Source organism: Cyrtonyx montezumae, unplaced genomic scaffold (genome assembly GCF_038088225.1).
Source record: "Cyrtonyx montezumae isolate F1298 unplaced genomic scaffold, pur_monq_1.0 scaffold_3, whole genome shotgun sequence".
NCBI lineage: Eukaryota > Metazoa > Chordata > Aves > Galliformes > Odontophoridae > Cyrtonyx > Cyrtonyx montezumae.
In genome coordinates this window covers 41771649-41783332 of record NW_027072034.1, presented here as the reverse complement: position 1 = coordinate 41783332, position 11684 = coordinate 41771649, and the positions used below count along the sequence as shown (strand labels likewise).

At 43.9% G+C, this 11684-nt stretch overlaps 1 protein-coding gene across 2 annotated transcripts in view; it reads left to right on the top strand.

Annotated features, from left to right (window-relative positions):
- Positions 1-402: 402 nt before the first annotated feature.
- The window catches only part of MID1 (midline 1), a 127240-nt gene continuing 115958 nt past the window's right edge, over positions 403-11684 (top strand). For both annotated transcript variants that reach the window (XM_065741376.1, XM_065741375.1), the window contains exon 1: positions 403-685. The gene's annotated coding sequence lies outside the window, so the exon portion shown is untranslated. The remainder of the gene's footprint in view (positions 686-11684) is intronic.

The following is an 11684-nucleotide window of genomic DNA, read 5'->3' as shown; positions in this document are numbered from 1 at the left end:
TTTTTTAACCTAACACGAGGAAATGGGTGCATTTGGAGCACCCACGGCTGCTGCTAGGATGAAACATTGCCACTTCGCGGGGCTGCTGCTGCACGTTCTGCGTGGCTCTGGGATTTGGGGAGTTTCTCAGGACATCTCCACGTTTTCACTTAAGTCCTGGGAGCCTTTTAAGCAGACCCAGAGCAGTTAAATGAGAATAATCTCTCGCACCACAAATTGACTTCCCTCTTTGTAGCCTTAGACACTGTTTCCAGCTGCTTTCAGTCTTTCAAATCCTTAAAAGCTTTCCTAATCCTCATGTCGGCAGCCTTTATGCGCTCTCCTCCCTCCCTCCCCTCTCTCCTGATTGGCGAGGCGATGGCACGGCCCGATTCAGCCAACTGCTACATCCCTGCGCTGCGGTTTGAAATAGGAGCCAGGCGGACAGTTGCCTCCCCGCTCCTGACTTTTAATAGGCTGGGAAGGAAGGCTGGGAAACTTGACATTGTCTTAGGAAGGGTCCCCCCAGCAAAGGATAAAAGAAGGGGGGGAAAAAAAAAAGGAGAAAAAAAAAGGAAAAACAGCCAAGACGAGGGGGAAAAACTTGCGTTCAGTGGGAAACTTGATGGATCCCTGCCCTGCGGCCGGCGGCGCTGCGTAGCCCTTTCCCGGCTGGATGGATGATGGGAAGCTCACCATGAGGCAGGTGAGGAGCGCGGCTGCGGGTGGGGGCAGCACCGAAGCTTCTTTTCTTTTCTTTTTTTTTTCCTTTAACCTCGTGCAAAGTAAGTTTCCAGGGAAAGAGAAGCATAAGAGATTTATTTATTTCGATTTTCAAATTTTCCTTGCTGTGCTGCTCGCTGTGCTCCTGTTAGGGGACGAACGGCGTTTGCGAGATCCGTAAATCAATTCCCGATTGCTGTGCATTGTGTGGGCTTGCCTCCGTGACATAGAAAGGGAAAGGACTCGCTGTGTTATAGGGCTAAATACGCCAATAATTCAGCCCGGGGATAATTTATTAAACTGCTCTGCGTGAGCTCCTTGCCTGCCAGTGCTTTAATCTTCTGATTGCTTTAAAATGTGATAGTTTCAAGCTGTCTTACAGCCTCACAAAAGTACTTTAAGATGGGTTTTCTAGGGAATTTTTCCTCCAAGATTATTGAAATGAGTTTGTTTTCTATTCACCTGAAGGGACAAAAGGAGCTTTTATTCTCATTCCCCCAGTTAAAAGGAACAGTGGTGAGATGACTTTGATTCTCGCTGCTCCTAGTTTTGCAACAACGTGCAGTTAGAGAAGCCTGTGAGGACCAGGCAAGCTGATGGGACCGGGTGTGAAGGCTGAATCAGAGATCTGTCCCAATTCCCAAAGCCCCGCCACTTTGCTCCCAAGTCTTGCACTTCGTATGCTCTTTTCTAGGTAGACAGTGGGTAAATATGAGGAACCAAGGCAAGTTTTCTAGGTTCTCTTCTGTATGGGTGTTATTCATTCAGCTCTCAGTGAGACTTTTAGACTACATGTCCAGGGAGCACAAGTGTGGGTTTTTGCACCTGTAGCGCAAATGGAGCGGTTGTTTTGCGCTGGCTTTCTGAAAGCGTGTGGGAAATCTCAGCTTCCTCACTCTGTTCTCCTCTGAGTGGAGGGAGGTGGTGAAGGAGAGACTGCAGGTGGGGGGGAGGGGGGTGGTATTTCCTTCTCCCACCAGACAATAAAATACTCCCGTTGTTTTTAAGAGGGAAGGAAATTCTTGTCCTTGCGATGCCAAATGAAGGGCATTTTGTATACCGCATAGTTCAGATTGGTCGGTCGGATGCACGCAGTCATCAGAAGTCGTTATCACCGCAAGAGGGTACTTTGGCACAGGAGGTTGCCAATGGGGAATAGGGAAAGAAGCACTTACAGGCTGACAGCAAAGAAAAGCAGAAAAAGTAAAACGCGCCGGGAAATAGGGGCTTTGCTCACCTCAAGCATCTGGTTTTATGTCTTTAGCTGAGCTTCGTAGCTGGTGGCTTAAAACAGAACGGAGGAGGCGAATGATATTAGAGCCTGCGAACCCTCCCTCCCGCTCCGAGGGAAGGGGTGAGGGAGGAGGGAAGCGTTCCGCCTGGGGAGCGGAGCAGGCACAGGCACAGCGCTGGCTCCTGCGTGGCCCAGCACGCCCCGGGTGCCCGCCCCAGCTGCTGCTGCTCCTGGGGAGGCAGGGCCGGCTGAAGGGCTGCCAGAGCTTGTTGAAACACCTGCCCCCGAGTGCGGTTTCGCACCCCAAGCCAAGGGAACGGTTTAAAAGTATTTCCCCGGGTCTGGTTGTTTTCTTGGCCGGGGGTGGCTGCTTGTTTGGGTGGGAGCTAAGGGCTGGGGCGAGCCACGGATTTACTGCATGTGTCCGTTAGGGAAATCACAGCAGCCACTTGGGAGGATGAATATCACATGCACCTGGAGCCCGTGCTCCTGTTTGTAGTTTCCCATTCTTATGGGAAAGAGGAATGTGCAGGCGGGTTTCCTGCTGGCCCATTTACTGCCCTCCTGTGCAGAGTGCCTACGCATTGTTTTCCCACCTTCCCTGTTGCCTTCCTGCCCTTTCCAGATGCTCCCATCCTTACACCAGCTGGCAGAAGGGGCTTACTTGACTCCATCCTCTTACTCCGGGTTCGGAGACCAACTGCTCCTACCTGGAGATGGTGGCAGCTACAGCTTAACTTGGGGCTGAAGAGTTAACTGTCAGGCAGGTGGCACATTGCTAGCACTGGAATAAAGCTGTGTATTGTTCTGGTGAGTGAACTGGCCCAAAGGCAGCCCACAGGTAGTAAACAATAGCATATCTCAGATAAATACACTCATCTCCTCAAAAGGAGGAGTACAGGAGTTACTGGAGAATTGTAATTTACAGCTTGTTGAGCAGGTGAAGTTCAACCAACTTTACCACTGCACTGGTTCCTAGCAGGTAACTGGTTGGCATGGGATGCTGTGTTGAGGCTTGTAAATGAAATAGGTATTAAAAAGCAATCATTTTTAGCCGATAACTGAAAACCTCAGCAAAAGCTGTCTCCTTGCTGCCTGATAGAAATGATGGCCTTGCATGGAGGCTTTAGTAACCAAAATGGAAAAAATTCCATCCTATTGCTGTGTTTCTGATACGTGGGAAAATATACTTGTCTCCTGTAAAAGTTTAAGTATCCACAGGAAAACAAACCCATTTTGGTATGCTGGGATGCTGCAAGTGTAATGATGGGAACCACAACTGCAGTTTTTAAATGTATTTAGTGTGGTTGCAAGATAACAATAAAACAAACAAACCCACAGCTAACCTGACAAGTAAGAATTTTTTGCAGGAAACACTTCCGCTTTGCAGATAACTCTGTTCAGTTTGTTACTTAAAAAGATGCCTAAGCAAGGCAACATGCAAGTGATGGAGATGTCTGAGAAGGTGCTTGGCCCTTGTGTGCTGGTAGGTGGTTTTGTGTGGCCGGAGGCTATTGCTGACTGGATTCCCTCAGTTTGCTGCAGAACTGGAGAGGGCACTGTGAGCTCTGTTTTAAGTTCCCTAAGCTCACTTCATGGAAAACCAAATGTTTGATGAATTTTAGTATTTCATTTTCACCCACTTTCACCCACAACAAATCCTTGAAGAGCAGCTTGTGGGAGTGCAGTGACAACAAATGCAACTCCTTGCCTTGGCCTCTTCCTATTGAAGTCCCATTGACTTTGATCATGGCAGAGTTGAGGCCTTTGTCACAAAAGAGATTGAACAAAATGACTGTTAACTGACAGGCCACCTAAAAATGAAAAACTGTTTCTAAGGAATGTAAGGCAATTGCAACTAGTTATCACAGCTGCAGTCGTATAGCTTTTAGTGTGTATGCAGTTCACCAAATGAGTAAATGCTGCGCACAGTTCAGTGAATAATACATGCAAAACTCAAAAACGTCCCCTTTGCTTACAGATGTTTAAGTTCTTAGCATGTGTTTCCTATTTCCTATTTTCTTTTGCATACCTTTTAGAATTCTTAATGTGTTCCTCAGTGGAAACACTGCTTTCTTATCCTGGGGTGCTCTAATCCTTAGCCTTGCTTTAGGAAACTCTTTTTAAAGTTCCTCCTGGGACATTTTAGTCTGTGATGGAAGAATGAGCATCTCAGAGAATGCTGTTTGGTTGTTGTTGTTTTGTATGTGTACCGTGCAGAATAAAGAAAACAAGTGTACAAAGTCTTCAGGCAGAGTGCCTATCAGTTAATTAGTGGTGGGGCATTGCGCCATAGGAAGCCTGGTGAGGATTTGGTGTGTGTGTGTGTATGTGTGTTCTCTGCATCCTTTGATCACTTGTGTGGTAAATAGACATGCAGTATTGCTATGGCAACATGTGCTGTAGGTTGGTGGGAACAGAGGGGATGGGATCTCCGGACAAAGGGCAGTTTGTTAGAGTGGTTGGTTCTGATTAGAAAAAGGTGGCACCAGTCAGGGCATTTAAAAACATCAGTTTTGCAAAACACAAATGTATGTTATCAGTTTCCAAGTGGCATTTGTTTCTGTAGAGCTGAAGGAGCAGATCATATGTGGAAGAATGGGGAGGGGGCGGAATAATAAAAAGCAGAAGCAAAACCTGGTAACACTTCTGAATGCTAGTATATTCTTGCTGTATATCCTTCTGGTCTTGCTGTAAAGTGAATGCATTTTGCAAGAGTGAGTTAAATTACCATAGATAATATATTGTTTAAAAAAATATTACTTTAATGATGCAATGATGATAGTGTGAGCTTTTCTGTTACATCTGGTCCTTTCTCCAATGCCACAAAATACAATGTTCGTTTTGAGATCAATGCTACTGTACCTATTCCAGCAGCCCACCTGTAGAGGTCAGACTTGAAATTCTCAATCTTCACTCATTAGAATTTCAGCCTGAAGCTAAACTTATAAAACAGCAAAACTGAGCATAGCCACTTTGCTCATTAACTTTGTGGGATACTCTTAAAATAATATTGGTTTATAGATATTGGGTTATTAAGTAACACGGCATTTCTACAACTCACAGTACACCAAAATTCAGCCTTCTCTCCCAGCTCGCAGAGCCAGGTGCTGAGCTTTTATTAGTGCCTGATTTATTTAGATGCGTATCTTGCTCTCTGATCCCCAGCAGGCCTCCTGCCTTTGATGGGGCCTGTCTCCAGCCCTCGCTTCCCACCCGGCACTGGGCCCCGCTGGCTCACTCCTTCCCCCACTGCCCTGTCCCAGGGCTTCCCCACTGGAGAGGGACAGAGGCAGAGACACAGAGCACTCTGGCAGCACTGGAGTCCTGCAGAAAAGTTGCCTGGGCTCAGAGTCCCTCTGCAGAGTAACACTGGAGGTAAGGGGTTTATTGCAGCCTGGGGTTGAGGAAAATGAGCTGCTGGGGATGAGGAGCTCATGGCGGTGAATGCTCTGGGGATGGATATGCTGGAGCTCAGTAAATGGGAAGATGGAGAAGCAATTTGGGCTGGCTGAGGGTGAGAGCTGAGCTGGGAAAAAGGAGTAGACCTGTGTTCACACACAGCCCTGTGAATAGCCTTGTACACTGGGGTTTGTTTGAACCAAATTTTGGACTTGTTAGGGTACAGTGTTTTTTAGCCTCTCCTTGGACTGAAAGTCTTTTATTGCAGCTTGGAGCTTGTAATGCTTTAGCAATCTGTAAGGAATTACTGTATATCCCCAAGATCCCTGCCTGAGAGCTGGAAAAGGCACTACAGGGTAGGAAGCTGATTTTGATCTCTTTCCTAAGCAATGAGAATAACTCTAAATTCTTTAAAATTCCTTCCTATTTGCTGTCATCTCATGGTTGTTTGTCATTATAATTTATATCTTCCCAGGGGGATGTGGGAAGACTAAGTAATTGGCAAATAGGCTATATTTGTTTGGCCCCGAAGTAGGATAAACCTTTTCTGGTTACATAAGTGTTGAGATGGTTTGCTAAGGACAGTTTTAAGGCAGTAAAACAAATAGCTGAGTTCAGGCTTTTACCCTTGGCTTAGTGGGGCAGTAAATAAGGAGATTCACAGAACTTGTAGGATTTTTCATTGCAGCATGACAGACTGTAACAAAAACCTTTTTGGAGGGGTATTGCACAGCCTCAGAAAGGAGTGGGTGAGACTCTATGATACTTGCACCATGTGTTGTGGTGGGGAGGCCAATGTTGTGCATGTGCCCCTGGCGTAACTGACAGCTGCCTGTCATGCTTTGCCCCAGCTACCATGGTGCCTGGGCACCAGCAGCCTCTGACATTGCCTATCCACTGCCATAATGGGTATAGAAACCAGGAAGAACAAGGCTCTCTGCTGCTGCTTTAAACTTTTTGGGCTACCAAAGACACTGGAGAATAGAGGATTGCCCATGTGGGAGCAGCCTTCTGTGGGATGTGTGGGCTGGAATCCCAGCCCTGCACCTGCTTTCAGTCCTAAGCAGGTGTCCGTGACTAATGGCATTAACTTGGCTCTTTGGACCTCCAGGTATTTAATTACCGAACAGCCGTAGCGGGGCATTGAGGCCCCTCTCCACCAGAGTGGCAGGCTGGGCTCTCATCTGTGATACCAGAGCTGCTGCACTACTTTTAGTCAAACAAAACAAGAGCATGCTCAGATGAGACCCCTGACCATTTCTGATACCTTTATTTTTACTTTTATTTTTCCTTATTAGAAACTATTCTGAGCATTAGCTGAGGCTTATCCTTCCTTTTAAAGACTTCTGAGAAATCAATCTCTTCTGGCAAAACAGTTCTAACTATGTGTATTTATTTTACAATAATTGTCCCATATGGCAATATAAATTCTCCTCTTTTTTTCTTACTTCTGTTTTTCTTTTACTTCCTGAGAGGAAAAGGGAGATATCAGAATAAGAGATGAATAAAAACAAATACTACAAATATACCTACCTATATATTTAGAACTGGAGCTTTTTAATAATAACAGCCAGCATCCCAATTTCACAGTATTCTTTGTCACCAAGGAAGCTCTGAAAGTGTTGGAGGGGGTTTATCACTGGAATGTATGGGTTGTTTTTTTTTTTTTCCAGTTTGCTCTAAGTTTATGCCTTTACTGCAAAATCTATATATTCCACAGAAATATTTAAGCTCCATTGACATTTTCTGCTTTGGGGACCAGCAAGGTCTGTCTGATTACTGCCTTGGCTTCTTTCCTCCCCAGCAAGCTCCAGCTCCTTGGCAAGCTGGGGCCTCAAGCAATCAGCCTTTCATTCTCCAGTTCCTCCTCAGCTCTGGAGGCAGGGACACAGGCATATATTGCTCTCACTTCTCCTGTTTAACTTTTTTTTCTGGGAGTTTGTGAAGCTGTACCCAGAAACCTGCACAACTTTGTTTACAGTCTCTCTGCAAAACCTGTGCCGTGAATCTGGTGTGCAGAGGAACAGCAAGGGGAAGAGGGGGTCTGCCCTGGGCAAGGAGAAGGGCTGTACCTCTGAGAGCGCTGCGTGTGGACTGACCACTTAGACAGGTACATTTGACAACCAGGAGCGTGGGATACTACCTCTGTATTTTGGCTCAGCCTGCTGTAAAGTGGTATCAAAATTGGTGTGCACTTTGATAGCTAGCACACATTAGGTATGCAGAAAAACAGTATGCAACTTAGGAGCTTAGATTTTGACTTGTGTGCAGAGCTCAACTATTTTCACCAGCCTTGGTAGCATCTGCTGAAACAAGTGACTGTAAGAAGTTAATGACTTCATTTCTAACTCGATAACCTCAGAAGTATAGATTAGGCAGAGACTTCAAACTAAGAGCTAAGCAGTTCAAAAGTGCACTATATTGTTTTGGTCTAATTAACACAACATGGTGATAAGACATTAAAGCAGAGTGACAACACTATACATTGATAACAGGGGACATTAATGCCTGCAGACACAGTCTACATTGTAAAAATCTGGAAAAAAAAGCTTATTATGTTAGATAGGTCAATGTGATTTGACCTAGTTTTGCTTTGCTGCTTGGAAATTATGTCAGTATTAGTTATGTCATCTCCTTGGATGAGCAATTTAACATCCTTTTTGCATTGCAGTGTTGTCCTAATATTTTATATATATTTACCTACTCTCTAAGAGGATCCTTCAGGCTAATTGCAGAGATCCAGGAAATGATGATACAAAACCAAACCTCCTGAAATAGGATTCTCTTTTATGTATCTCCTCTGTGTAACAAAAAGGAGTGGTTTTAGTCACAGTGAAATCGTATCTACAAAATTTGAAATAAATCTTGTTCCTCTTGCCTGTAAAGCTAATTAAATTTGTGAAGAAATAATGGCTATGTTAATTCATGTAGCCATGTGCACCTTTCTCATGAAGGTTTTTCATGAGTAAATAATAGAAAATAGAATTATTAACTTCACCTGGATGCTTATGTAAAATAGGGTGGATTAAAGGAACCACTACACGTGCTTTCTCTGTGAAATGTAAGATCTTGCCTGAAGTAGTCTGTACTTCTCTTGGAAAACTGAGTTCTTTCTTTTAGTCTTGAGCAAAATCACAAGGTTTTCCCTTTATGATACATTGTGCGTTGTGTTTTTTTTCTTTTCCTCTTACCATCTGGACTTGTAAAGCAAGACTGCCTATTTGCCTGGACTCAAATTGTGGTACATCAGGGATCAACTTAAGGATTAAATGCTACTGTTCCTTGTTCTGGTAGAAGAATAATCTGTTGCTGCTATATCCAATTACGGTGTATTATTGAATGCTAGAAAGGGAGGACTCTTGTCTCATCCTCGCTTTTACCTTCATCCCTACAGTTACGTCCCTTACTGCCATGTCACCATTGCAAGGTATTGTGTGATTGCAGCTTCTGCTTCCTAGCCTTGTTTGACCCAAAATGAGGAACTGTGATGCCCGATTTTGCTTCTGCTGAAGTTAGTGGGGTTGCCGAGGTGGGATGGATTCTTCCCTTCAAAATACTGTATTATTCAAGAGGTAAATTGTCACCCCTGTGACAAACACTAAGCACATCAGTTGAGAGCATGAGAGCAAACTCAGGCTTTCCTTCCCATTTTGGAGGCTTTGTTTTTTCATTATAATTTGATGCATCTTTTCTTGAATTGTAAGGAATTTGTCCTTAAATTTCAGCGTAGATTGCTCTTTGCAGTGGCAAAATACACTAATGAAGTGCTGTACAGTTTTTTCACCACTTCTTCACAAAGGTATCAAATCTTCAAAAGGTCCTGCTTAATAAGAGTTAGCAGCTCAAGTTAAAATTAAAATTGTAATAGCTATATAAAATCTCTGGATATGCTTCAGATGCAAATGCCCTTAACATCTCTTGTTAACCAGCCTAATTGGAACAAAAGCCAGCAAGAGTGAGTGTTCAGCAGTGCTTCTTCTGTGCTATAGCATTTGGTCTTGATCCCTAATTAAGCCTTGTTTCTGAAGGTTAAAAAATCCTTCCATAATATAACTCTCCTTGAATGTCTCAAGTGCAAAAGAAACTGTTGTGAGTGAAGTGTGCTGTTCCCTCCTTCTCCCTTTAAAGAAAAATAAGATGTAAACTGCTTATGAACAGTAGCAAGGACTGTAAATAAATATCAATAAATATCACCAAGATGGTGATGGTTTATAAGCAAATATAAAAATCTTCTCTCAACCTCTAACTGCTGTCATGGGTAAGAGTTTTTTTTCCTTACATCCTGAGAGAATTTCCTTTGAAAGCAGCTCATGCCCATTGCTTCTTGTCCTGACAGCAGGCTCTCTTGGGAAGAGAGCAACTCCATCTGCTCTGCAACAAGCATTTTAGATATTCAACAAGTATGATTACATCCCCCATGACCCTTATTTTCTTCAGGCTGAGCAAATCTGGTCTCTCCAATGCTTCTTGTCAAGTTCCCTAGCCCACTAATTACACCAGTGGCCCTTTATTGAACCCTTTCAAACTTCTTCAGCTGAAGGAACCAAAACGGGATGCAGTGTTCCAGGTGGGACCTAAGATGTGCCTGGTAGAGTAAAATAGTCATACTCCTTGATTTACTGACTACTCTTGCTGGTATAGCTTGAGACACTGCTGGCCACCTTTCCTGCCAGGGAGCACTGGTGGCTTATGTTCAGTTTGCTGCCTCCTACAGCCCCCCACTCCCTTTCAGCAGAGTTAGTCCTCTGTCCACAGCTTGCTCTGCTGCTTGGGATTACTTCTTTCCAAGCACAGGACGTTATATTTATCTTTGCTAAAGCTCATGTTAAGGCTGCTAAGAAGGTTAGTTTACAGCTTCCAAGAAAGGCTTCCCAACTGAGGTAACAAAACCACACTTTTCCCCCTTTAGCTTGATGTCACTGCGTGATTGCCCACAAAGGGCTTTAGTTATTTCTCAACCATTATATGTCTTTCTGGACTAGAAATCCTGGGGTATTAGGTCATGGATCTCGTATAATTTGTCTTTTTCTATGATATTTTTCTATTGTCTGTTTCCATGAATTTATACTTGTAAATATCGTAGAGCCATTAGCATTAGGAAGACAGATTGTGTCTCTGTGGTCTAGAAAATCTGGAAACTGTTACCAGACTAAGCAAGTTTGTGGAGAAGTGCACTTTATTTCCCAGTTTGTCTTGAGCTGATGAGGTGGGTATGCCTCAAGAGAGAGAATAGTGCTGTTTTTTGCTCTGAGGTAACATTTACATTTGTTGCTCTAGTCCAGTGATTTTTCATCTCTCTGGTTCAAGCCTCACTTCCCCCTTCCCATCTCTGCTTTACTATTTCTGTTACTGCTCCCTTGCTTCGCTGTCATCTGTCTTTAGCCTCCTGCTCTTTCACTAGGTATCTGGACAGTGCTGGAGCTCATGGGAGTTACAGGGTAAACACGGAGGGGAGAGAGGTATAGTGCAGAAAGATGCAAAATGCTATCTCCATCTCTCCTGTTCAAATGCATTTTTAATTACACTTAGGAAGTAGGCTTTGCCAACCTGGGATTCTCCTGCCCTGGTTTATGGGCAACTGGCAATTTGAGCGTGACAAACAAGAAGAAAATTGTGGGGTTTTTTTTTGTTGTTGTTTTTTTTGTTTTGTTTTTTATTCTTATTCTCTCTCTTCACTTACATAGAATCACAAAATGGTATGGGTCGAAAGGGGCCTTAAAGACCACCTAGTTCCACCTCCACTGCCATTGGCAAGGATGCCTTCCACTAGATCAGGTTGCCCAAATCCTCATCCAGCTTGGCCTAGAACAACTCCAGGGATGAGACATCCACAGTTTCTCTAAGCAGCTTGTTCTAGTGCCTCACCACCATCATAATTAAGAATTTCTTCATTGTTTCTAGTATAAGTTAGTTAGTTAAGTTATAAGCTAGTGTAAGTTCTGTTAGTTTAAAACCATTACCCCTTGTCTTATCACTACGTGTCCTGGTAAAAGTTTTTCTATATCTTTTTTATAAGATTCCTTCAAGGAGATGCAGCTGTAAGGGCAACCTGGAGCCTTCTCTAGGCTAAATAAGACAGACTTTCTCAGCCTGTCTTCACAGGTGAGATGCTCCACCCCCCTCTGATTATCTTCATGGTCTTTCTCTGGACTTGCTCCAACAAGTCCATGTCTTTCTTGTGCTCAGGACCCTAGAGCTGGGAGCAGTACTCCAGGTGGAATCTCATGAGAGCGGAGTAGAGTAAGAGAATCACCTCCTTCAACCTGTTTGCTGTGCTTTTTTCCATCACTGAACTAGAACTGGAAATTTTCCTTGTAAATCCTGAATGTTAAATATTTTAGAGGCT